At 40.9% G+C, this 23,574-nt stretch overlaps 1 protein-coding gene across 3 annotated transcripts in view; it reads right to left on the bottom strand.

The window, feature by feature from the left end:
• The window catches only part of ppm1bb (protein phosphatase, Mg2+/Mn2+ dependent, 1Bb), a 28,161-nt gene extending 16,518 nt beyond the window's left edge, over nt 1-11,643 (bottom strand). Inside the window, exon 1 of one of the 3 annotated variants that reach the window (XM_082543527.1) lies at nt 11,244-11,641. The gene's annotated coding sequence lies outside the window, so the exon portion shown is untranslated. Of the gene's footprint in view, nt 1-11,040; nt 11,111-11,243 lie in introns of those variants that run through there. The other 2 variants (XM_082543525.1, XM_082543526.1) reach the window with 2 other exon arrangements.
• Nucleotides 11,644-23,574: the final 11,931 nt, after the last annotated feature.

Here is a 23,574-nt window from a genome sequence, read left to right on the forward strand (position 1 = left end):
GAGACTAAAAAAAGCTGGATATGTTTTAATACCTCTAATGTTGAAATTAGGAACGTTTCTAGCAACTAATTTACAAATTATTTAAAGTAGACAAGGAAACAATAGCTGACTAGTCTAAAAATAAGAACATACTAAAAAGATCATCAGATTGGTGAACTGTCCAGGGTGTACCCTGCCTCTCGCCCTATGGTAGCTGGGATACCAATATGAAAATTGGTGGCTAGATCATGATACCCACTACAGTCTCCAAAACCTTCCTTTTACTTTTCTCTGGTATTTTCTCTTCGCATGAATCAATTCAGACCTAAATGTGAGCAACTGCTACAGTATGGGCCGATTCACAAAACGCATGGTTGGTGTTACACTCACGAGATCTCGAAATCAATGAAAAGCTATAAAAATCAAAAGAGCCTTGACTGCATATTGACTTTTCACTGGGTGTTACTTCCCACATGAGTTCGCACACTCGCGCACACACACAAAGACACACAGCGTGACGGCCATGTGCCCAAAAAAGGTTGGTACGTGCAAGGAGTGACTACAGCTGGTTTCACGTATGTGTGTGTGTGCGTTTGTGTCTGCTCTGCGCATGCGTGCAGTGTCATAGTCTATGTGCGAGAAAAAGATACTCTATAAATACGCCAGGATGGTTTAGATTTCATGACTAGGGTGAGGAGTTGAACCATGCCATTGACATTTTTTAAACTGCTTTCTTGCTACGTGATTATGACAACTAGATTTTCTAAATTAAGCTCATATTTTCCACTCTTGTGTAGCCTGTATTTTAATGTACTGTATGTTAAGAAAAAGCACTTAGACGTGCTATGAGAAAGGGACAAACGTGTTATGTTCACCCACAGTGATTCTCTCTAAAAATAAAACAAACACACTGCTATTGCCTAGCAACCACCCACCCTGCAGTGCAAACATCCAGCCTAGGCTTCATTCAGCGACATCCCCTTCTCTATGTCTTTCTCTGTCTAAAAGAAATACACACACACTCTCAGCTGCTTGGTAGGGAGAAGAGAGAGGAGTTGCATCATCCATCCATTAAAGCAGTTGCAGCAGCCAGCCCTGAAAGGAGACATGCAGACTGCAAGAACACATGCAGATATGATGAGGTATCTCTGGCTGATAATGGCTGTTAATAAACTGCTGGCAAAAAACACGTACACAGAGAAGAGAAAAGCTGGGAAATATCTGGACTATGACATCAAACTGAAACTAGCAACTCTCAACTACTTAACCCCCCCTTAAAACTGCTATCACGCATACAGTAACCACAGGTCGAAACAGTCACCCCCGATGCTGAAACACACGCCTGCCAAAAACCACTGGCTTTGAAAAGGGAAGTGGAAGGTCGGGGATTACATAATGCTGCAGAGAGTCCAAATGCTCTGCTCAGAGCAGCCACATTCATACGAAACAGCCATCCTGTTCAATAATAGTAGCTCACAGGTTTCAGCATTATCCATATATACACTATAACTCACTGGTTTTCACCTAATCCGACTGATTTATATAAATGTGTGTGAAGGTTGGTTACAACTTTACATGTTAATAAGAAGAAGATTTAAGACATTTCATTCGCTCCAGGAACTTCAAGACCTTTACACTGCTTCCCGTCTATAAAAGGTTTACTTTGGCTCAAAACCAGTCTTTTGGGAGTGACTGTCAAGGCTAAGAAACCTGTGTTACCTGACCTAACAGAAGTCTATGCATTTTAGACTTGAATAACTTAAACCCCACTTCAAAAATGGCTGTTTAAAATCACAGTCCTATTTTATTCTTTTTATTTTATAAGGAAAAACTCAGTATTTCCAATATCCAATTTTTGTTGAGTAATACAAATTGACATGTGCTCCTGCCTTGATAAATAACAGTGTCTTTATAGAGAGCGCAATAAGGGATTACTTTTAAGATGGTTAAAGAGGACACAGCCAGTTAGTCAGTTGCCTGGTGATTACCAATAGCCCAGCCCTTGGGGCTTTATACTGCTGCTGGAAAACATAAGCCTGCTTCATTGACAAGTTTTTCCAAGGTACTGTTTATAAACTTTCTTGACATTTACAAAATATAACAAACCATTATATTTAACTGCTGTGAAGAGCAAAGCCACAGAACAAAGTTGCTGCCTAGCAAATAAACAGGACACAGACTGAAGGAGGCAGCGAGCAGTATTTTCCAAATATACACTTGCCACTCAGGTATACTAATGGCCACCCAAGTATATTTTTATTTTATTTTATTTACACAATGGCCTTAAAACTGATATAGTTTTGAAAGTTCAATCTTTCCACTGACAGTTCTTAAAGTATAGCATTTCCTTACTGCCAGGTAGGTCAGTTTGCTGTTGTGGCAGTCTTCTGTATCATTTAGCTGTCTTGAATCTCTGACTTAAACTCCACCATCTTAATTGCTGTGAGCACTCACTCTAGCCAGAACCTAGTGTAGGTGATGACGTGATGCTGCTATGCTGAAGTTGATGAGTAGAACAGGAACAATCATTACCTGCTGTGAGGTCCAAGATGGTGGAGTTGAAGTCTCTTTGCTGGATACTTAACAAGCTGATTGTCATATTTGCATTTCTTCCTCGTTTATTTAAATTAGCATGTGTAAGCATCAGTTTGCATGTATGCACATGCACAAGCTTCAGCACAAATGCAATAGTACCACTAAGAGAGACTAAATACAAGCTAGCGCATTATCTTAACATTACTATTATTTACTAACATCAACTTCGAAAAAACAAACATACATTTAAATGATTGGTATTCCCACAAATAACTCCCCGTTCTTTTTCCTTGGTGCCTGTACTATTATACAAGTTCAGCATATTCTGAATACCTTTTCCTTATCCGAGTTTACTTACAGCCCCACCAAGCTGTCACACAAAAGTTACTCACTTCATAATTTAACGCACAGTTTCACATGAAAGAGCCAGTGCTGGGAGTATACAGGTTCTGGCAGCAAATGAAGAACAGTAAGATAGGTAATGTCGTCTGTGTGATAAAAAAAACAAAACACTATAGGTTCTAATAAAGTCTATCCAAACCCTGGAATCAAAGCAGTGAAAAGTACCAACAGTAAAAGTTTACAGAATGATCACTGTCATGGTTCTAATGTGAAGATGTAACTATTATTACTAATTTTCTTTTAGTTTTTATATCCATCTATAAATTTTTAAGTTCATACAAACTTATAGAATAAGTCCAGTTGCTTTCTTTTCCAAACTCCTTAGACTACCACGGCCTTGATGACTGAGAACCAACACAGACTTTGATCAGGGGTGTCAAACCTAAGGGACAGGGGCCAGAATTACCCCAACAGAGACTCCAATCTGGCCCATTGGATGGTTTAGGATAATGTGAAGGACGACATTAATTTTGGACTTTTAACTGCATTTTTAGTTTGTTGGACAACTTGTACAGCAAGACCTTCTCCATGGCCATTTATACTCCAAAGAAATTAAGTAACAGATTTCTGTATTTTACTTCTTACAACTTAAGCCCAAAAGTCATGCAGACAGATTTCCTTCATGTACTACAGTACTGTTTACAGTACAACACTGTTGAATTTGCGCTCTTTTTTAATATTAAGAGATCTCATTGATTAAATATGTTGTTACATTTATCATTTAACATCTCCAACACCAATGTTTTGTTATCATATGCAATACAGTTTTAACTATAGTTGTTCAGCTGCAATCCTGGTGGCGTTAAACAGTGTGAGATTAAACAAAGAACAAATAAAAAAATTTAATTTATATCCAGGTTTTAGCTATTGATGTTAAGGCTCAGAACAAGAAAATTGTTTTCAAACTGCTAGCATGTAGAAGGCAAAAAAAATAAAAAGTCATAATGAATCTATTTCATATGGATGCTCAGTTAGAAAAAGAAAAAGAAAATATCTGCCAACTGAGGTCCACGGGATCTTCCAGGAATAGTGACAACAAAAGTCAGCAGGCGGTGATTTCCTGCATGCTGACCTCTCATCTCTGGTGTAAATTGCTTCAAAGCAGGTTAATTCTGCAACATAAGATGGGTGGTAACAAGCGAACCAACCCAACCTCTAATTCTGCTTCACCGTTCTGTCCTCCTAGGGGTCATCTTACTTTATTCTTTCACTGAAGTTGTAAAGCATGTCACTGGTCCATTTGGGCTTTGCCTGGCTTGTCTTGTGAGCATATATGGCCGCCAGAGAGTCTTACGCAGACTGTGCACTCATTTAAATACGTTAAATATATTTAACTTATTAAAAAAATAATAAATTAATGAAGGATCAACAAACGCAATACTAGAATACTGAGTTTTTTCACCTCTCTGCTTATTAGCATAAAAGGAGCTAGCAAGAATAATATGGCTATCTTACATCATTTACACTTTCCTGGATCTTTCAATCCACATGTTGAATTGATGACCACCAAAAGGAAAATTACTGATAAATATAACTCGATCTTGTGATATTCCTTCATATTTACATAGTGAAAGGGAGCCATGTGAAAGCACCATTAAACTAACAGCTCAGGGAGGACTGTGGGATAGTAAGTGAGGACTGAAGAGGATACAGCGTGTCAAATTTCACAGCTGCATTTGGAGGAGCCTCTGGTACGGGACAGCCTCGTCAAACTGCGGGGAAGCATTCAGTCTTGAGTTACGGACTTTGAAGCAAGCATACCCCGAATAGGGAAACAGCTCCTGTTGTGTAAGTGGTCCGGAGCAACAGTACTGGCCACACCTTTATGTTATATCTACTCATACCCCTGAACATAAGGTTACATGTTTATATAGTCTTGTTTATCTTATCTGATATTCTTAACAAAGGCCTGTACTGAAGGCATTTTTAAGCTTTACATTTCTTTTATTACACACAGAACAAAAGGTTCACATATCCAACTTTTGTTCATCTGCCCTTTGTGCACTAATCTGCAGCAGATTGCTTCAGAGAGGGGCATTACGCCTCCTGAATGACAGCAAAAATAACTTTGGTGTACAAAGCTCACAGGTAACATTTTACACTGTCAAAGTGCTTTTAAAGAAAACAGGTGTTACAAAAAACTAAAGTCAAACTGGCAGGTTTCTGCAATCCTTCAAGACAAGAGCATGGAAATGGGCCATGGGCCGTCTACCGCCGCACACCACAAAATCAAAGCCTAATACTTAACAAGACTCATAAAATCTGAGGCAGGAACCACAGAAAGAATACAACTAAAAGAAAAGCACCAATCCAGTACTTATAGCTCTTTTTCACTAGTACCGATCCGACTCGACTCGAACGTTTCCGTCGTTTTCCATTGGAACTCACTACCACCTAATGTGTGTGGAGTCATTATAGCAACATGGCCGAAGGTCCTGGTAACCATCTCAAAGTGCAGGAAATGGAACATAAACTGGAAGGAAGAAGAGAAATGTAAAAAAGAAAACCACACACGTGCACGCATGTACACACAAGCTATGATAACGAGGAAAACACCGTATTATTACTCAGGCAGAGAATCATAATGAGCAAGCTAGAAACAAATACAACCTATAACAGTTTGTTTCATGGACATATCATGCTTATCACAGTTGTTGAGATCTGGGAAGGTCCACCTTAGGCTACGCTGCAGATTTAAAGCAAAACTATGAATCAAAGATAACCGAATCCAAGCTTAAGCATTACTTTACAAGCCAAGAACATCCAACATCCAACTTTTTCAAACTCTGCTGGTCTCAACATTGTGTCCAATATGATCAAACACAGTGTAAATAAAGCTTTAAAAAAATTCCAGCCTTTACAACGAAACCATATTGATTTCTAGAATTCTGATTAGAACTCGAATTAGAATTTACTTTCTGTAATTTTGATTAATATTAGACGAGTATTATAAAAGCACAAACATCAATGCGGCAATATTAACAGCAAAACACCTGCTTTCACTTTCCTAACCTACCTAACAAGGCTTATGCACTGGGGATGTTTAATAATTTATCTATTTTCTCAGACAAACATCATTAATAGGAACTGTTTTCCTCTTAACTGTTAACAATGAAATTTAAAAAAAAATAAATAAATCATGGAAATGTTCAAATGTCCACTATTGGAGGTAAATCATTCATTCATGTGACTGAGGTTATGCATGACTCAGCCCTCTCCTGCTGGTACAGATGCACATTGCTTTCTCTTTAACCGTCACTCTGTCTGCCTTCCTCTTCTCCTTCTATGTGCAAATCTGCACATATGCAGCTCTGCTGTGCTGTAAGCCACCACACATTTAGCAGTTAGTGGCTTTCAGATTATTCACTAAAGCAGTGCAAACTGCTCTCTACAATGGAGGATCAATGCGGTCAACTCGATGCCTACAGTTTCTACCAGTGCACAGCTAAAGCTGATAAGATCTGTTAAACTCTAAAATAATCTTGTTAACTATCTTCAGTCTTTCACTGACACTGGGTTTCATCTGCTGCTTTTGACTTTGCACAGTGAGTGCTGACTCAGGTGAAATAAACTGAACTCATCTCATATCTGACGAGCGGAGCACAAGCCCAACTAAGTGATGTCATTTACTGGTCACCTGGATACCTTATCACCATCTGATATAATAGAGAAGGTGGGCAGGGTGGCTAAATTTCAACACCACACGGTACATATCTGATAATTATTTTTGAATTTATCATCAGTTTTAACTTTGACACACCTCTGCAGTAAAGCAGAGTGTATAAAATGCACAAGAAGCTGCTGATAAACTTGTGTCCAGAGCTTCACTGTGAATGCAAACTGTAGCCGTCTTTTCCTTTGTCGTGGAAAGAAAAGGCAAAGGGCAAAGTCAGAGAAGAACTCATCAGGTTAGTCCTTAGTTCAATTAATCAGATTAATCAATTGATTTTGTCTTTCGCCAATTATAAAATAAAAATATCAGCATGAAAAACGTACTCTTTTGCTTTCGTTTTCACCGCAAAGGTTTCTGAAAATCACTCGCCTCCAAGATGACTAAAGGAGAGACTTTGTTCAACGAGACCTATCTGGAGGAAGTAAAACTGTCAAGGTTTCATTATTGAAACTGTGAAGGGATTATCAGTTGCTTCGAGCTCCCTTCATCTCTGAATATATGATAAATGCCGCAAGCTAAAAATGTGTTGATCCACCAGTAAAGTTCATATTACACATGTGCCTTACCCAATCTAGGAGACATTTGATAGTCAGTTTTTATTCCATGGTGTAGTCCCTCTTGACATATGGACATCAGCCTAGTCTTTACAGTTTAAAAAAGAAACCCTAATGGCCTATTTATTGTTTCAATGTCACAAAAGCCACATTAAATATATATACTTGAAGCGCCGGATTCACTGCAGTATTCTCCTGAACAATAGGTGCCACCCTTCAGAGAAAAGGTCCCCATTAGTGCCAATGCTGGAATAGTTGAGGTTTATTTTTCCTCCAAAAACTTTTTCTCAGAAAGTCTAATCTTTTCAAGCGGTTGCAGCATTTTCCTCTCCATGATCTGCAAATCTCTGAGCTCTTATACCCATATCACTGAAATAGTGATAGAAACCAACCCGACTGTATATTCATGTCTTCAATGCAGCCACACAAGGTTACAAAAACGCAGACATGCATGACAAGGCGTAACAACACCAAAGCACGGCTCGCGCCAATAGTTGAGACATCACTTTAGATATACACTGTTCATGAAGGCAACAGCGGCGGGTACAAAATGGCCTCAACTCCCTACCATACAACCCTGTGTGCTCCACCATCTCAACCTCTTTTTTTCATTCACTTATTTGCTTTTCATTTGTTAATTGTCAAGCTAGAGTACAAATACTGAACTTGAAATACATTTTTAAAGTTCAGTAATGGCCTAACGTTTGTTAAGATGAATATATATATATTAGGACTGTGTGATATGACCAAAATCTCATATCCCGATATAAGAATTCTATCGTCCCAATAACGATACAAATCACAAAGATTTAACATTTTCTGTAAATTCTGTGAAACTCGGGCAGCTCGACTTGCGTGAAGTGTTTCCAGCTGGGCGTCATGTAGCTGGAGTTGAGTGTTTTAACCGATGCATTAAAGGATGCATTTTTAGACAAGTTGTAACGGCCGCCGTTTTCTTTGTGAGTATTTATTACACGGTGTGCTGCGGGGAAAAGCCTGTTCTAATGTTTGAGTCTAAGGTTTCTTTTTTAGCACCTGGCGGCTCTTTCTTGCTTCTCATCCGTAAAAACTCTGCATACTCTTTCACGGGATTCAGTTTATTTTGAAAAGTCTCAACAGGATCTTGAGCTTTATTGTGAAAGGTTTATGTGGAAAATAAACAGGCGGACACGCGATGGTTTTACCGTCGTTGTTGCTAATGGCAACGCAAAAAACAGGTGCTTGTCCGTCCGTAGTGTGGTTATATTAAATATAAGAGAAAGAGAGAACTTTAAGAAATTAATATAGCCACTACAGTGACCATCAAAACGATGAAACAATATTGCCGTAAACAGTTTATTTTGCGACACCAAGAAACAAACGATAGCGTAAAATGAAACAATAGACATTTTTATATTGTCATCCGATATATATGGTTATATCGAACAGCCCTAATATATATATAACACATACATATATATATATTTTACATTTCTTTTAAGGAAGAAGGGCTGCATGGATGACCGCTGCTGACGGGATGCCCTTAACTGGAACATGTAGAAGTATAAAAACCAAACAACAAAACAACCCCCCCCCCCCCCCAAAAAAAAAAGAAAAAGAAAAAAAAACACCACAAAAAACAAATAATATCTAGCAATATTTATTTGACTCTGTTTTCTGAACAATACATTTTGCATTGTTAGAAAAACAGCAAGCAAAGCTAAAGAGGTAAGAGTGTAACTGATGGTAGCAAAAAAGTAACACCATGCATTGGTTAACTGTAACTCCCACAAACACAAAGTCATTGTGCCATTTTATTACCACATCAACGAAAAACAGCATGATTAAGGGATGGTCACAAGTTCCTCCTGTATATCTACCGCAATGTTTAACAACTAACCTTTGTCTATATCAGAGCAACCCACAGTACATTCAAGACAACTGTCTTATGACAACGGACCCACAATGTACTTACAAAGCCTGGAACATGTGCAACACCTGTAAAATATTTCTAAGAATGTAGCTATCTGACTTTGCTGTACCACAAATCAACCGAAGCATGAAGGACAAACACAAAACTACAGAAACTTTCCAAGTACTAGACGACTTAAGCAGAATGACAACTAAAGTTTATATTACTTACTAGTTAGTCGGCTGCTAGACTTCAAGCTGGTACAAATGAAGACAGCTCAGTTGCACTGCCAACTTTTGAAACACATGACTGATTTTTAAATATTACTTATTTTAAAAGCGCTTTGTATCTATCACCTCCATACTTGCAGTCTTACTCACAAACTTGCACAAACTTCAGCTTGTGTTTTTGTAAATTTTACCTCGACTAGAATCCACTCTGAGCCAACTCTTGCTTTTTTTTAATGTGCAAGATAAATAGCTTGACTAGTACGCTTTAAGGAGGAATTGTAATGTGTTATCACAGTTGATTTCACATATATATTTTTGACAGGCCTCATCACTACAGTACACATTATATTCAAAGAGCCTCATATATACTTAACCATGTCCCTTAAAATAGTAAGTACAAAAATCCAACACTATTAACCAATATTATCATGTCTATATCAGTATTACTGTATACACCATCCAATCAAAGTCTCTGTAAGTAAAACCAAAACACTAAACCACCTGAAGCTTAAACGTGCAGAAAAGCAATCTTAACAAACTACCATTTGTTTTACACAGCCATGGTGAGTGTGTTTAAATATGAATCATTACAACCCAGCCCATGTATCACAACTCCCAGGTTAGTTTGCCAAGTATTTTTAATAGCGCTCTCTCTCGAGCCTTGACAAGCAGTGAATCCACGTTAGTAACAGTACAAGAAGGATAAAGATCACTGATGTGTGTACTGTTAATGTTTGCCATACTTTACTCTAGATTTCATATTACAAATATTATGCACTTTAGTAACATTTTACATTTATTCAAATATTCACTGCTGATTCACCAGCAAATTAACTTAGTTATATCAGACTATACTTCTGTCCTAATTTTTGTTGTTTAAAGAATTAAAATTGTTTTTACATAAAATGTAAAGAAAAAATAGTAAAAGTTAAGAATGTATTTATCTTATCAACACATCATATCCCAAAGTATTATTATTTTGCGCCATAGTCAGTAATAAACAGACTGATATCACAGCACCACAGGCGATTAGCCACACCTCTGTATGGAGAGATGGACCTCCACCACCTCCCAACTTCAACTTGAGCACATAGAGCCCTGTAGAAACTTAGGTACAACCCTGAGCTGAACTGTACAAGCCACATTCACAGTTCGGTGCCTGTTTATTTATTCCAAATCATGTCATCATTGCAATTATGAACGATGTTATCACATGCTTTACTCACTTATCGCAGGTCTAGCAAGTAGCTCACTAGTTCGTCAAATTAAAAATGTTTAGAGTTGCAAAGATTCTATTGTAGGTACTCACTAAAAACGGCCCAAAATCCAGTATCAGTGGTCCTGTTGTAAATAATGAGCAGTGGGAAATCAGTGAAGTGTGGGGAGGAGCCGTACAGTTGTCGCAGCGAAACATTACTGCTAAATATCAATAAATCTTGCCTGTGTACATTAAATTAAATGCCATCTGAATGCCTTTTTGGCTTTGACTAAAGACATTGCACACTAATAGGGGGAACCCTGCCCTTATAACCGCCCTGCATACACATGAGAACATGGAGTACCCAGAGACACTCCAATGCACGTCTGCTTGGAGCATATCGAAGATTGGTAGAGTTACCCACCAAACATTACATTACTAAAATAAGGACGCTCTTTGGCACTTTCTTTAAATATATTACATTACTACAACTACCATGAGGTAGCCGAGCTAACGCTTAAGGTAACCAAGTTACTTTAAAACTTCAGCTCATTGTTTCAGGTTTTATTTTGATCTACCTGTGTAGCATGAACCAACCGGCTGGCTCTGGAAATACCACATGCAGAAATCCCTTCCACTTAACACTGTTCCCTCCACGTAAGGCCCGTTTACTACTGTGTTGATGTGAGCTAACGTTCGCTATTAGCTTCACAGTTAGCTGTCGCTGGAACTGTCAAACTAATGCTAATGACGTTAGCGCAGATACAAGAGTGCTACTTACGTTTTCCTGCTGCTGTGCGATTGTAGATCCAATCCTGATTATCTGCTAAAATCTCAGCTTTCTGTGTGAAGACTCGTCTAGATATATGCGGAGCTAACGTTAGCTTGCTAGCTGTGTTATGTTTCCTTATTTGACAAAAATAATGGAGATTGGCCTCAGATGAGCGGCGATAATTCCTTTCTCGGTGGTTCCCTGCTTGGATAGCGTTGGTTTTTACGCATGTTTGACGCCAATTGTGTCCCTCACAGTAAATGTAGACAATTCCGATCGTTCCCAAACAAACATGGACACTGAGAATTGGTTATATTATACAACACTGACAAATCTAGCACTTTCTTCCATTGAAAGGCCAGAGCTATCCTTCGACTTTGGGTGCTGAACAAGAGGAGGTGTTATTTTTGGCATCTGCTCGATGATTGGTTACAACGGCTAGGCAAAGCGTCGGTTAATTGGCTACTTCTTCCGTCAATTAGCTCTGCCCCTATGCGATACTACATTCTCATTGGTGCGTTGCGAAGTTCTGCGATATGTCAGACCTTTGAGATGCACTACTAACTGTTACCGGCTTATGCCGACAGTACTTTAAATAGGCGGTGTCAGTCTTAAAATAGAAACTTTCAACTCCGCGTCCAAAGCTGCCCACTAATACTATAAATATATAAATATATTATATATAAAACAAAACAGAGCACAATTGAAATTATGCCATTTGCTTGCCTTTCATGGTTGAAAGTTGCCACACATGAGCCCGAGTGCCCCGGAGTCATTAAGAAGCGCAACTTAAATGAAGCGCAATATGGATGATTGAAGAGCTTCCAAGAGTCTCTAGTATATTCATACACACACAAACACACGCACGATCTAAATTATACCACGCATCTTCAATCAGGAGAAAATCGAATCCAATATAGAGGGTACCGTATATAGGTGTACACCGTATAGTTGATTTCCCTGTCTGCAGCTACATCTGAATATAATGCAACACTAATCAGGTCTGGTCAGGTCAAGGAAATACAAGGGCACCCATCTCCAGTGTGAACAAGCTCCTTCGACCACCTTAAAACTTTCGACCTCAGTTGTATGGCACTGAACAGAGTAATACTTTTATGTCCTTTGTAAAACTAAAATCAGTAATATTCATCAGCAGCTGGCTCTTAGTAACTCTACTTTTAGGACAGTGTATGAGCCCCCTGTTCTTTTCTTTCTAGTTTTCCGATTCCTGACTGTAGATGAAATAACCAGATTTATTAAGACCTCTAAACCTTCCAACTGTTACTTTGACCCACTTCCTACTTTTGGTTAAACCTTACATTTCTTCTCGCTATCCTTTAATAATGAGTATTATGCATTTCGTCTTGATACATTCTCAATCATCCAGGTAAGTAAATCTCCAAAAGTTGATTCTGTTCATCTGGACGTAGCGTTTTCAGTGGGAGAAACGTTTCGTCACTCATCCAAGTGACTTCTTTTTTTTTTTTTTTTTTTTTTTTTTTCTAAATGACATCAGAAACAGCAGTATGCGACATTACGTGATGGCAGAGCTTCAGTTCATCCTTTGTCATTTTTTTTTTTTTTTTTTAAATAAATAGGACAGGGGGAATGAATGAGAGAGAGAGGGGGAGAGAAAGAAAGAAAACCAAAGGGGAGAAGAGACGGTGAGAAGGGGGGGGAAGAGAGAGAAAAAAAAAAAACAAACTCCTGGGTCACCTGTATGGAGAAAAAAAAAAAAACAAACAAACAAAAACAAACAGAGGAGACAGCAAACAACAAAGAGCAACATAATAATAGAGAAAACAAAGCACCATCACAATAAACTAGCTAGTCATAGATATCAGTATTTACTAAGTAATAAACGATATTGTGCAGCACGCAAGATAGACAGCGCACAGTGTGCTTTGAGGCAGCAGCCAAGAAAGCTTTAGTCCGCGTCTGTGAATACCCATGTGTGCATACCTGTGTGGATCAGCATGCTTGCATTCCAAAGGTTTCTCCATGTAATGATCTGCTAGGGAGTGTGGGGGGGCCACAGCCCCGTCCTCCAGGGTGTGAAGCGGGTATGGAGGAGATCAAAACTCCAGACATCCAGAGGCCCCCAGAACACAAGAGACCATGGAAGACCAACAGAGGGGCAGCCGCGCCACTGTCCCAGTAAGAGCTGAGGAGAGTCCCAGATGAGGGCTCGCCCAGCAGCCGCGGAGCAGAAGTCAGGGGGAGTTGCAGTGACGCGCCCGTGAGCTCCGCCGGCCCCCAGCTGCGCCTGAGTGACCGAGCCCTAGGCCGAGAGGCCGGGGGCACCCCACCTCCAAAGGGGCCCGAGCGAGCCCCAGGCCCCAGGCCCCGACAAGCGGCCGCCAAGGAGTGAGCCGGTGTGTACCCGGACGCCCACCCCCAGACACAAAGAACCACCAACACACCGACACCTGAGGGAGTCCGCCACCGGCAGGGGAAGTGGTGGTGGGTGGAGATAGGCCTCCAAACCTTGGAGGGCCTGAGGTGTCCCCAGAGAGGTGGCGTCTGATACCCAACCTGACATATAGACACAGACATACAGGCACACACAGACACAAACATCCATTCCCCCCCCTCATGCTCTCATATGCACTCACTCCACACTCAACCAACGTGGAGACAGACATAAAGAGACGCTGTACACACAATCACACTCCCCAAGCGTACTCTACAAACCGGGTCTAGGTACCCTTGCCCCTGGAGGGGGGAATTGCACCCAGACCCAGGTGGTGTTACCCTTTTCCCTGCGGTGGGGAGAGGCAGACCACCCCGACTCCGCAGCAGCAGGGAGGCCCCACACCCCAGACCGCAGTCGGACGGCCAACTCCTCCCACTAGCCCTCCCGCTCCAGCAGGCCGCAGAGAATGGGGGTGGGAGAAGACTCCAAACCTCCCTCCACCCGCTCATTGTAGTGTTGATGCATATGTGTTCTAAGGTGCAATTAAAACCCAGGAGGGCATGGAGCTACCTGCCAAGGAGCAGCAGGTAAGCGCATAGTCCCTCCTGCTAACCCTCAATGACTAAGTGTATTTAAAATTGAGAGGTGGGCAACGACGTCAGGGGTGAGGTATACACCCTGATGGTGATTTGGACTCCGTGATTGTGCCCACCCCCAAGATCCTATATGTATGTGTAATGAGAGTGTGAATAATGTGAATGTCTAAGTTGTGGGATAAAATTGAGGCAGAGGCAGCCAGAAGGGGACAGGGGGGGGGGGGTAGCCTCCTCTGCACCCTGGTGACATACCCCCACTCCAAGGCCCTGCATGTGTGGGTGGTTGTGGAGGAGCGGGAAGAGGGAGGCAGCTGGAGATGGGGAGGGAAGGAAGGGAGGGGCAGGTAACCCCTCCCTGGGGCCAGCTCCCCCGCTGACCCCAGTAGGCACTCCCACCCTCCGCGACCCACCAGGGAAGGGGGGCCCAGGCCCATCAGACCGGGGCCCAGTGCAGTAGCGCCCCCCGGCTCCACAGAGCCCTGGACAGTCCACCCAACCCCACCACAGAGAAAACTGCACCCACCCCACCAACCACACATCTTCCAGACTACATAAGACGGTAAACGCCCAGGCTGAGATCTTCCTCCACCTCTCCTGTATCTCCCCCTCCTGCAGAGAGTTCCTGAGAGAAGAAAGCTCCTGCAAGATGTGACCATCCCCCCCACCAGTTGAAGAGCCCCCCAGGCGGCTCGATGCACCGGCGGCACCCTGCTCCAGGGCCGGGCCCCCATGCACCCACCCGCCCACAACCCCGGCAACACACCAACCAGGACCCGAGCCCCCGAGGCCCGGCCCGGGCCCCAGCCCAGAGACGGAGCGCCCCCAGAACCTCACGCCCATCCCGGACCCACCCAGGGGCAGCCAGGTTGCCAGGTCAGTAACCCACGTCCGTCAGCACAGACCCTCCCCTAGCCCCGCTGCACGCAGCCGCGAGGAAACAGTCACCCGAGAGCCAACAGAGCCCTCAACCGGACGTGACCGCTACCCCGGTTGAGCCCCCCAAGGAAGATGCCTCCGGGGAACCCCCCGACGCCCTAAGCCTGTCCCTACCCCCTCACCAATCACAACAGTGAAGGCGGGACCAAACTATGACCCCCCACCCCCACTAGGTGATGGAGCTGATAAAAGGGGCCCAGAGCAATTGATCTAATGTGGTGGCAGAGGCTGTGTCAAGACTAATGTAATCTAATAGATAATTTCTATATTGGTTAGAATTAAGATTATTTTTATTTTTCCAGTTCATGAGGACTGTTTTCTTGGCTATGCATAGGGCAGTGAAGATCATATGGGCTATATTCTTTTCTGAAGTGACATTATCTAAGCTGCCCAACAAACACACTAAGGGGGAGGTTGGAATGTTACATTTCAGACATTTTGATAAGTCTTCACATATCTCGCGCCAAAACTTTTGCACTGGTGGCAGAACCAAAGAGCGTGGATGTAATTGTCTGGTGTATTGCCTTGACAGTGTGAGCAGTTGTTGGAAGATGTAAAGCCCATCTTGAACATTCGATGACCTGTATAGTGCACTCTATGAAGTATTTTGTATTGTATTAATTGCAGACTGGGATTTTTAATTAATTTAAAAGTTTTTAAGCAAATCTGAGACCAGAAGTTTTGGTCTAGGTTGACTGATAAATCTGCTTCCCACTTTGCAGTAGGAAGGGATATTGATTCATCTAATTTAGAAAATGTTCTGTATATTTTAGATAATAATTTGGGGGATTTAAGAGTAAGAAAATGTGCCGCACTTAGTGGTGTTTGTAATTCAACTTGACTGAGGTTAAATTTCTTTTTTACTATGGATTTAATTTGTTGATATTCTAAAAACCTTGTCTTGTTGATCCCATATTGTTCAACTAGTCTGTCAAATGGAATAAATTCTGTTCCCTCTAATATATGTTCTAAGTATTTAATTCCTTTACAACTCCATTCTGGGAAATTAATCATATTATTGTTTTGTAATATGTCAGGGTTATTCCAGATAGGTGTACGTTTGCATGGGATTAATGAAGACTCCGTTATTTTTAGAAACTCCCACCATGCTGTCAGAGAAAAGCTGATGTTGATACTTTTAAAGCATTCATGTCTTTTGATGTTTGAGCTAATAAATGGTAGGTCTGAAATCTCTAGATCCTTGCATAGTGCCTGTTCAACATCTAGCCAGGGCTCAACTAAGAAGGTATGTTTTAACCATTCTGAGATGAACTGAAGCCTGTTGGCTAAGAAGTATTGGTGAAAATTAGGCAGATCTAATCCTCCTCTATCCTTGGTTCTTTGTAGCGTTTTTAAGCTAATACGCGGGGGTTTATCTTTCCAAAGGAATTTGGAAATATATGAATCCAGAGATCTGAACCAATCTTGTGATGGTTTGTTAGGGATCATCAAAAATAAGTAATTTATTTTTGGCAAGATCATCATTTTTATAGTGGCGACCCTTCCCATGAGTGATATGGGTAAAGATTTCCATCTAGTCAGATCGCCTTCTACTTTCTTTAGAAGTGGGATGTGGTTTAGTTTAGTTAAGTCTGAAAGCTTAGGAGAGATATTAATACCTAAATATTTAATATTTCCGGATTGCAGTGGGGCAGAGGAAGAATTATGGAAGGAGCAGTTAATGGGGAGAACTGTAGATTTTGGCCAGTTAATTGAATAATCTGAAACTCTTGAAAACCAGTTTATTAAAGTAATTACCTCAGAGAGGTTGGTTTGTGTGTTTTGCAGAAAAAGCAACACATCATCCGCATAGAGACTGATTTTATGTTCTATGTTCTTACATTTTATGCCCTTAATTGTTGTAGCCTGTCTAAATGCTGCTGCTAGAGGTTCGATAAAAATTGCAAAAAGTGAGGGGGAGAGTGGGCATCCCTGTCTGGTGCCCCTCAGGAGACAGAAGCTGGAGGATGTCTGGTCATTTGTTCTGATACGAGCCGTTGGGGAATTGTATAATATTCTTATCCAGTTTATAAAAGAGTTTCCAAAACCAAATTTGTGTAAAGTTGCGAATAAAAATTTCCAATTAACTCTGTCAAATGCTTTTTCTGCATCTAGAGATAATATTATGGCTTCGATGTTTTTATCGTATGAGTAGTCTATTAAATTAAGTAATCTACGAGTGTTTGTTGAGGAGTGCCGACCTTTTATGAAACCAGTTTGGTCAGGATGAATTAAGAGGGGGGTCATTTTCTCTAATCTCTTTGAGAGAGCTTTGCAGATTATTTTAAGGTCTACATTTAAAAGAGAAATTGGACGATAGCTTGAGGGAAATAAAGGGTCTTTGCCTGGTTTTAGCAGGAGACTAATGTTGGCAGAATTCATATTTGGTGGTAGTCTGCCCTTTTCCTCGATTTCCTGCAACATGCTGTGATTTCCTGCAACATGCTGACTTCTTCAGTCTCAGCTGACTGCAGGTTTCTCCAATCTTATAAACAGTGCATTTGCATAATGACTGAAACCAGCCCACTGAAGGAACAATGGGCTGGGAGGTCAGTTCCTTCACCATAAATATGCATATTCTCAATGTTGATCAATGGTCATGAGAATTTGAGAGTATTATACATTCTTCCATAATCTTTGGGTTTGTTCCTCTAAAAACGCCACGATAACACCATTTCTTAAAAAACCCAGAGCAGACTCTTTCAACCTAAATAATTACTGTACCACTGCTAATTTCCCCTTTCTTTCAAAAAATCTCAAAAACGCTGCTGACGTGCAGGTTTGCTCTCACCCAGGGTAAATGAAGGGCGCCCTTACTCCTCGCAAATGAGCAATAGAAAACCCCTATGCAATGCCCAAAATGTGACGGCATGATGTTGGGGCAGCATGGGTACAAGCAACTTTTTTTTGCCGATGCTGCCCTGGGCAACGGCCCATGCTGCCCATATCAAAAACCACCACTGCTCTCACCTTAATAACAATCATCTGTTTGAACAATTTCAGTCAGATCTTTGGCCACTTCACAGCATAGAGTGCTGTCAAAATTATAATTGGCCTTTAATACACTCTCTCATAATATTATTTTAACGATATTAGAATCTGTTTGTACTGTTGGCATGTAACATGCCTGGTTTAAATCTTATCTCTAAAATCATAATCAGTATGTACAGCTAAAAAGATTTTCAGATCACAAGCTTGCCCAGTTGTCTTAGGTGTTCCCCAGGGCTCTTTCTTAGGCCCCCTTCTATTTGTTATTTATCTTTCACGTTTAGGTCACATGTTTAGGAAATCTGGCATAGACCTTCATTCTTATGCTTATGACACCTAGCTCTATATCTGCATTAAGTCTAATTCAGTTTCTTCTTCTCTCATTGACTGCTTACCTGAAATTAAACTGACATATTTCCACTCATGAAATATTAGTCAGCTACTCCCATCTCAGCTATTAGAGATGGGAGTAGCATGTATGTAACTAGAGCTTGTATGTGTTGTAGTTACATCTAGTATTGATTGTTCAGATTGTGTCTTCTTTGGCTTACCACACAAACTTCTCGGTAGACTTCACCTGGTTCAAAATATGGCTTACTGTAAAATACCACATTCATTTAAGTATCTCCAGGACTGCAAGTACTCGTTCACTGGGAATCTCCTCTGTGAGCTTCCTCGTTTCCTCCTGCCTGACAGCTCCAAATTCAGTATCCATTATCCCTCATCTGTACATGTCCAAATTATCTCACCCTTATTTTTTTTTATGCTGATTGCCCTTACTGACACACCCTTGAAGGCATTTGTGACTCCTCTCAGCATCAAACTAGGAATATTTTGTTTGTTAAGCAGCCAAAACCACTACACTATGGCTAGCCTTACAGCTGTGACAAAGCATTTATGCAGCCTAGTTAAAAAAATAGCTTCCCCTTCAAAAGTGTCCTCATCAGTCTGCTACTGAACCTTTCTGTGTGAGCGCTTTGTGACTGTTGGGAGCACATTTAATAGGTTACCTGACCAATATTATGGCTTGCTGTGTGCAACAGACCATCCCAGAAGCTTACTTCTGTGCTAATTCTAAAGCTTTAAAATGCAGCCCCCAAACCCACTAGGTGGTATACCCATCTTTAATGCTGTCCATGGTCTATATGTACGTAATTAAACTGATTGCCTATGACTTTATTGGCACTAGTTTACTTGCCTGCATTGGATTACCTGTTCTTTCTGCCCAAATATTGAGGAATATAGCTGTGCATGCTTTTTTGAATGCAGTCACAAAGTGACAAAAACGCTCTACTCCACACAGCTGGGCAGTCACAACCTGACGTGTGGGTGTATGCTGGATTGAGATTTTGGAGAGATCCTAGATGCCGATTACAAAAAGGTGAGGAGGAACAGGGTCTCTGATGCAGTCTGATAATGTTTTTGTTCTGTTGTATCGGGGCTTATACTGGTAAATAAAGATGAGATTTAATTTATTTGAACAAGGATGTGCAAGGAAATGAAATGTAGGCTTGAGTGAATAAAACAGGGCTGAGGTGATTAAGCCAAAGACTTTAATATAAGTGCATGTATAAAGATATTTAGTTATGGTGTATCAGTGAATCTGTGTTATGTGTGTGTGCGGTGGAGAGCTGGGGAAAGCAGGGCTTATCTGTTGTCATTTTGTGTCTCTCCCTCAGGATCAGACTTGTGTCTTATTAATGAAAAACTCATCAGATATCAGAACAGCTCCCCGAGGAACCGAGCACGGTTATGAGACACATGTCAGACCTCGTTTAAATACTGCAAGTGTGTGTGTGTGAGAGAGAGTGTGAGTCAAGAGGAGAGACTGCAGAGTGGTATTTAATTTTCCAAGATGAAGGATTATCACTAGCAGAATTTGATCATTCTGCTCTGATCTCAGGATATTCAATCACAGCTTATCCCAAATATTAAACTCTGTCTTTTGTCCCCTTTCCTCTCAATCCCTGCCACACACACACAGACACACGCGCACACACACACGCACACACATGCATGCACTACTCCAACTGCCAAGCCTCTCATTGAGTAAAGTGGCCCACTGAGCCTACTTTCAGGATGGTGCGGGTTATGTGATTTTTCAGCCACCTGCTGACCTCAGGGAATGGGTGAGTCAAGGGGAGGAAGGGAGTGAGGGAGGCAGAGAGGGAAGGAAGGTTTTGAAGCCAGGCTTTAGTATCTTATGGAGGCGGCTAAAGAGAGTAAATTAAAAAAAAACAAAAAAAACTGTTACATCTAATCCGAAGTGCTGAGAACAAGTGGCACACACTCCTAAGTCTGATCCCTCATGTTTACATGGATCTGCATGAGCTTAAACACACGCAACATACACATGCCCCTCCCCAAATAATACACACACATGCAAATGTTCTGTGATTGTGTCCCAGGCAAGAGGGAGGGAGGGAGCGAGGGAGGGGAGGTTCAAGGTCCCGATCTCCACTCTCATTTTCAGCCAGGGGATCTGCACCCAGGACATCTGGGTCACATCATTACTGCAATCTTCTGCTTGTTCATTCCCAGCTTTACGGGGGCTTAGAGCAGCAGACCTGCTGAGAAACACATGCACGTAAACACACAAGGATGGAGACGTGTGCACAGTGTGTGACAGTTGTGAACAGTGAAATAAAACAACGTCTTAAAAGGGATTAAGGTGATTGGGGTTGTGTTTGGTAACACGCAGATTTCAGGATGCGGTGAAAAGATTGATCAGCACACATAAACACATAAATATGTGTCAGTCAATATGTTTGTAAATACAAATTATGAGAAGAATTAACACAAGATTACGCTGCTGCTTTCAGTACTTTCATTTATTTATTTATTTCACTTTAAAAAAATGTTTAGAGCCGCATTAGAGCAGGGCCGTTTAGTGCAGCAATATCGCCCTCTACCGGTGGGCAATGGTTTCACAGCAAACAGCACCTCCACGTGATAATCGACAGGAGGCAGTGTTGAACAATATTGCTGGGAGAACGGTAGGCTGAAGTTGCTTTTAGCTCCCTGGTCAAAAACATGTTTTACTTTGTTGTGGTTGTTTTCTGTGGCATGCAGATATTACATGTTGATTATTATTGGGTTAAAATAGGAGGTTAACTTATGCAGTAACAGCATACACATTTTTAACTTTTTACCAGTGATAGCCAGTGCTTATTTTGGTGTGGTTGTGTTGTATCATTTGCAACATATTTGCAGCGTTCATAAAGAAATCAAACAAAACAAAAATAACAGAAACTAGAAAAGCATCTAAAGCAAGCATAATAACTGTGCCTTTTCATTTCATGTCTTTATGTGTTATGTAAATCACTTTGAATTGCCTAGTTATATAATCTGCTTTGCTTTCCGTTTGTGCAACACTTCTATTATTATTAGAGACTCTAAATAGAAAAGATGGATGTCTGCTCATGTTTTAATTATTTATTTATGTAAGCTTCCAGTTCAGTTTTGTATTGAGTGCTGTCCAATCTATACGGCAAGTATATGATATAGAAATAGCAAGGATATGCTCAATTCTAGCTATTTCTAGCAGGAAATTGAAATGCTAAATGTTATGCTCATACTGGGTTCCAGTTAAAAATACACTTCTTAATCACATTCATCCCGAGGGAAATTCTTTTGTCATACACATGCTCAATGCAGCAAGAGAGACAGAGGAACAGAGGAATAAGATATACAATAGAATACTAGTATACAGTAATATACAGTAGTGCAAAATATAATATCAAATAACTTTAACAAGTAACAATATAACTATATCCTGAAAAATAAATAGTTTAGCTATCAGTGCAGGTGATTCTAAAAGTGTCATAGTATTGTGCAAATGAATAAAAGAGAGTAGCAGCATATGTTGGGGAGATGAAACAAACATTCCATGAAAAACTGTTGGGTGACATTGCACGGCCTGAATGGAAACAGAATAACTTTGTTATTAATCCTCAGGAAAATCACCCACAGAGGGAGGAAGAGTCTTACTGCCACCGGCACAAAGGATTTTCTGTGGCGGTCAGTTCTGCATTTCGGGGAGGCGTGCATGGGGTGGGACGGGTTGTCCATGATACAAAGAAGCTTTTTTAGCATTCTCCTTTCAGATGACACTGGTGGTCTTCATTAGCTAAGATCGCAGCAGTTGCATTTAATCGCAAGGCAGGAAGTAATAAAGCTGCACTTTTAAAGCAAAGAAAGTGAAGATAAACGTGTAAAGAACAGCTGGAGGGTCGTCGTGTCGACAGATAATCTCCAAATATCAGGCTGCAACTCCCGTCTACAGATGAGGCTGAGACTAAAAACTCTGCTCCAGGTGAGGCTCGAACTCACAACCTCGGCATTGCTCTGCTGTATACTGTCATATAAGTACCGCGCGCTAACCGATTGCGCCACTGGAGCTTCGGCGGAAGGCCGCCAGGAAATCGGTTTAAGAAGGCGCAACTGCCCGGAAGCGGTGAAGAAACAGGACTTTTGGTTAATTACGTTTTGTTTATCAAATAGTGCAAGCGCACAATGTATGCAGACTGTATCAAAAGTTCATGGGACCCCGGTTGTCCGAGTCTAGAAGCGAAAATATCCCAAATAGCCGACTCACGTGCTGCGTTCAGGGACCTGACACAAAGCTCGAAAAACCTGTGGTAAACCTAAAAACAAGACAAGCAACAAAACGTGAGCAGTGGCACGCAGGCATGCGGTGACTTTTGAAGAAAGGTATGCAGACACACACACACACACACACACACACTTTCCTCCACTATTTAACAGTTTAACAAGCAAATGCCCATACTGTACCGTACACAAGCATGGATGTTTGCAGTTTTCAGTTTTATTTGTCATATGCAAGTTAGCACAGGGTCAACGTCGCAATGAAATGTATTTGAAGAGCAGAAGACAGTCACTCAGCAGAATGGTACAGTAGAAAAAATAATAAAAAATAAAAAATAAATAGAAAAATAGTAAGAGCAAAATATTAATAAGATGTAGTAAAAGAAAAAAGAGAACCCCTATCCTTTCTGAGAAACTGTAATTTATGTTTTACTATCTACTGTGTGAACTATGAAAACACCTCACTACACATAAAAACGCATTAATGGAAAATTGTGCATTACAGTACAACAACTGTTGTACAGCACAAAAAGTAAAATTACATTTTGTGTAGAAAAATGTTCCATATCAGTTTTAAATAGATTAATAATACTGCTCCATATGTTTAATGCTGAGCTCATATTAAATGCTTTATGTTCTGTTTAATATCCAGCATCATATTCTTTAAATCACATTTGTAGTGGATGTGCTGTGAGGGCCACATATCTATGAAAACAAAACAAAGCAATAAAGGAAAACATGTTGGAAGGAAAAGCTCTCCTTAAATAACACCAACAGCTTAAATAAATACATGAAA

The sequence above is a fragment of the Aulonocara stuartgranti genome (assembly GCF_965226115.1).
Source record: "Aulonocara stuartgranti genome assembly, chromosome: 8".
NCBI lineage: Eukaryota > Metazoa > Chordata > Actinopteri > Cichliformes > Cichlidae > Aulonocara > Aulonocara stuartgranti.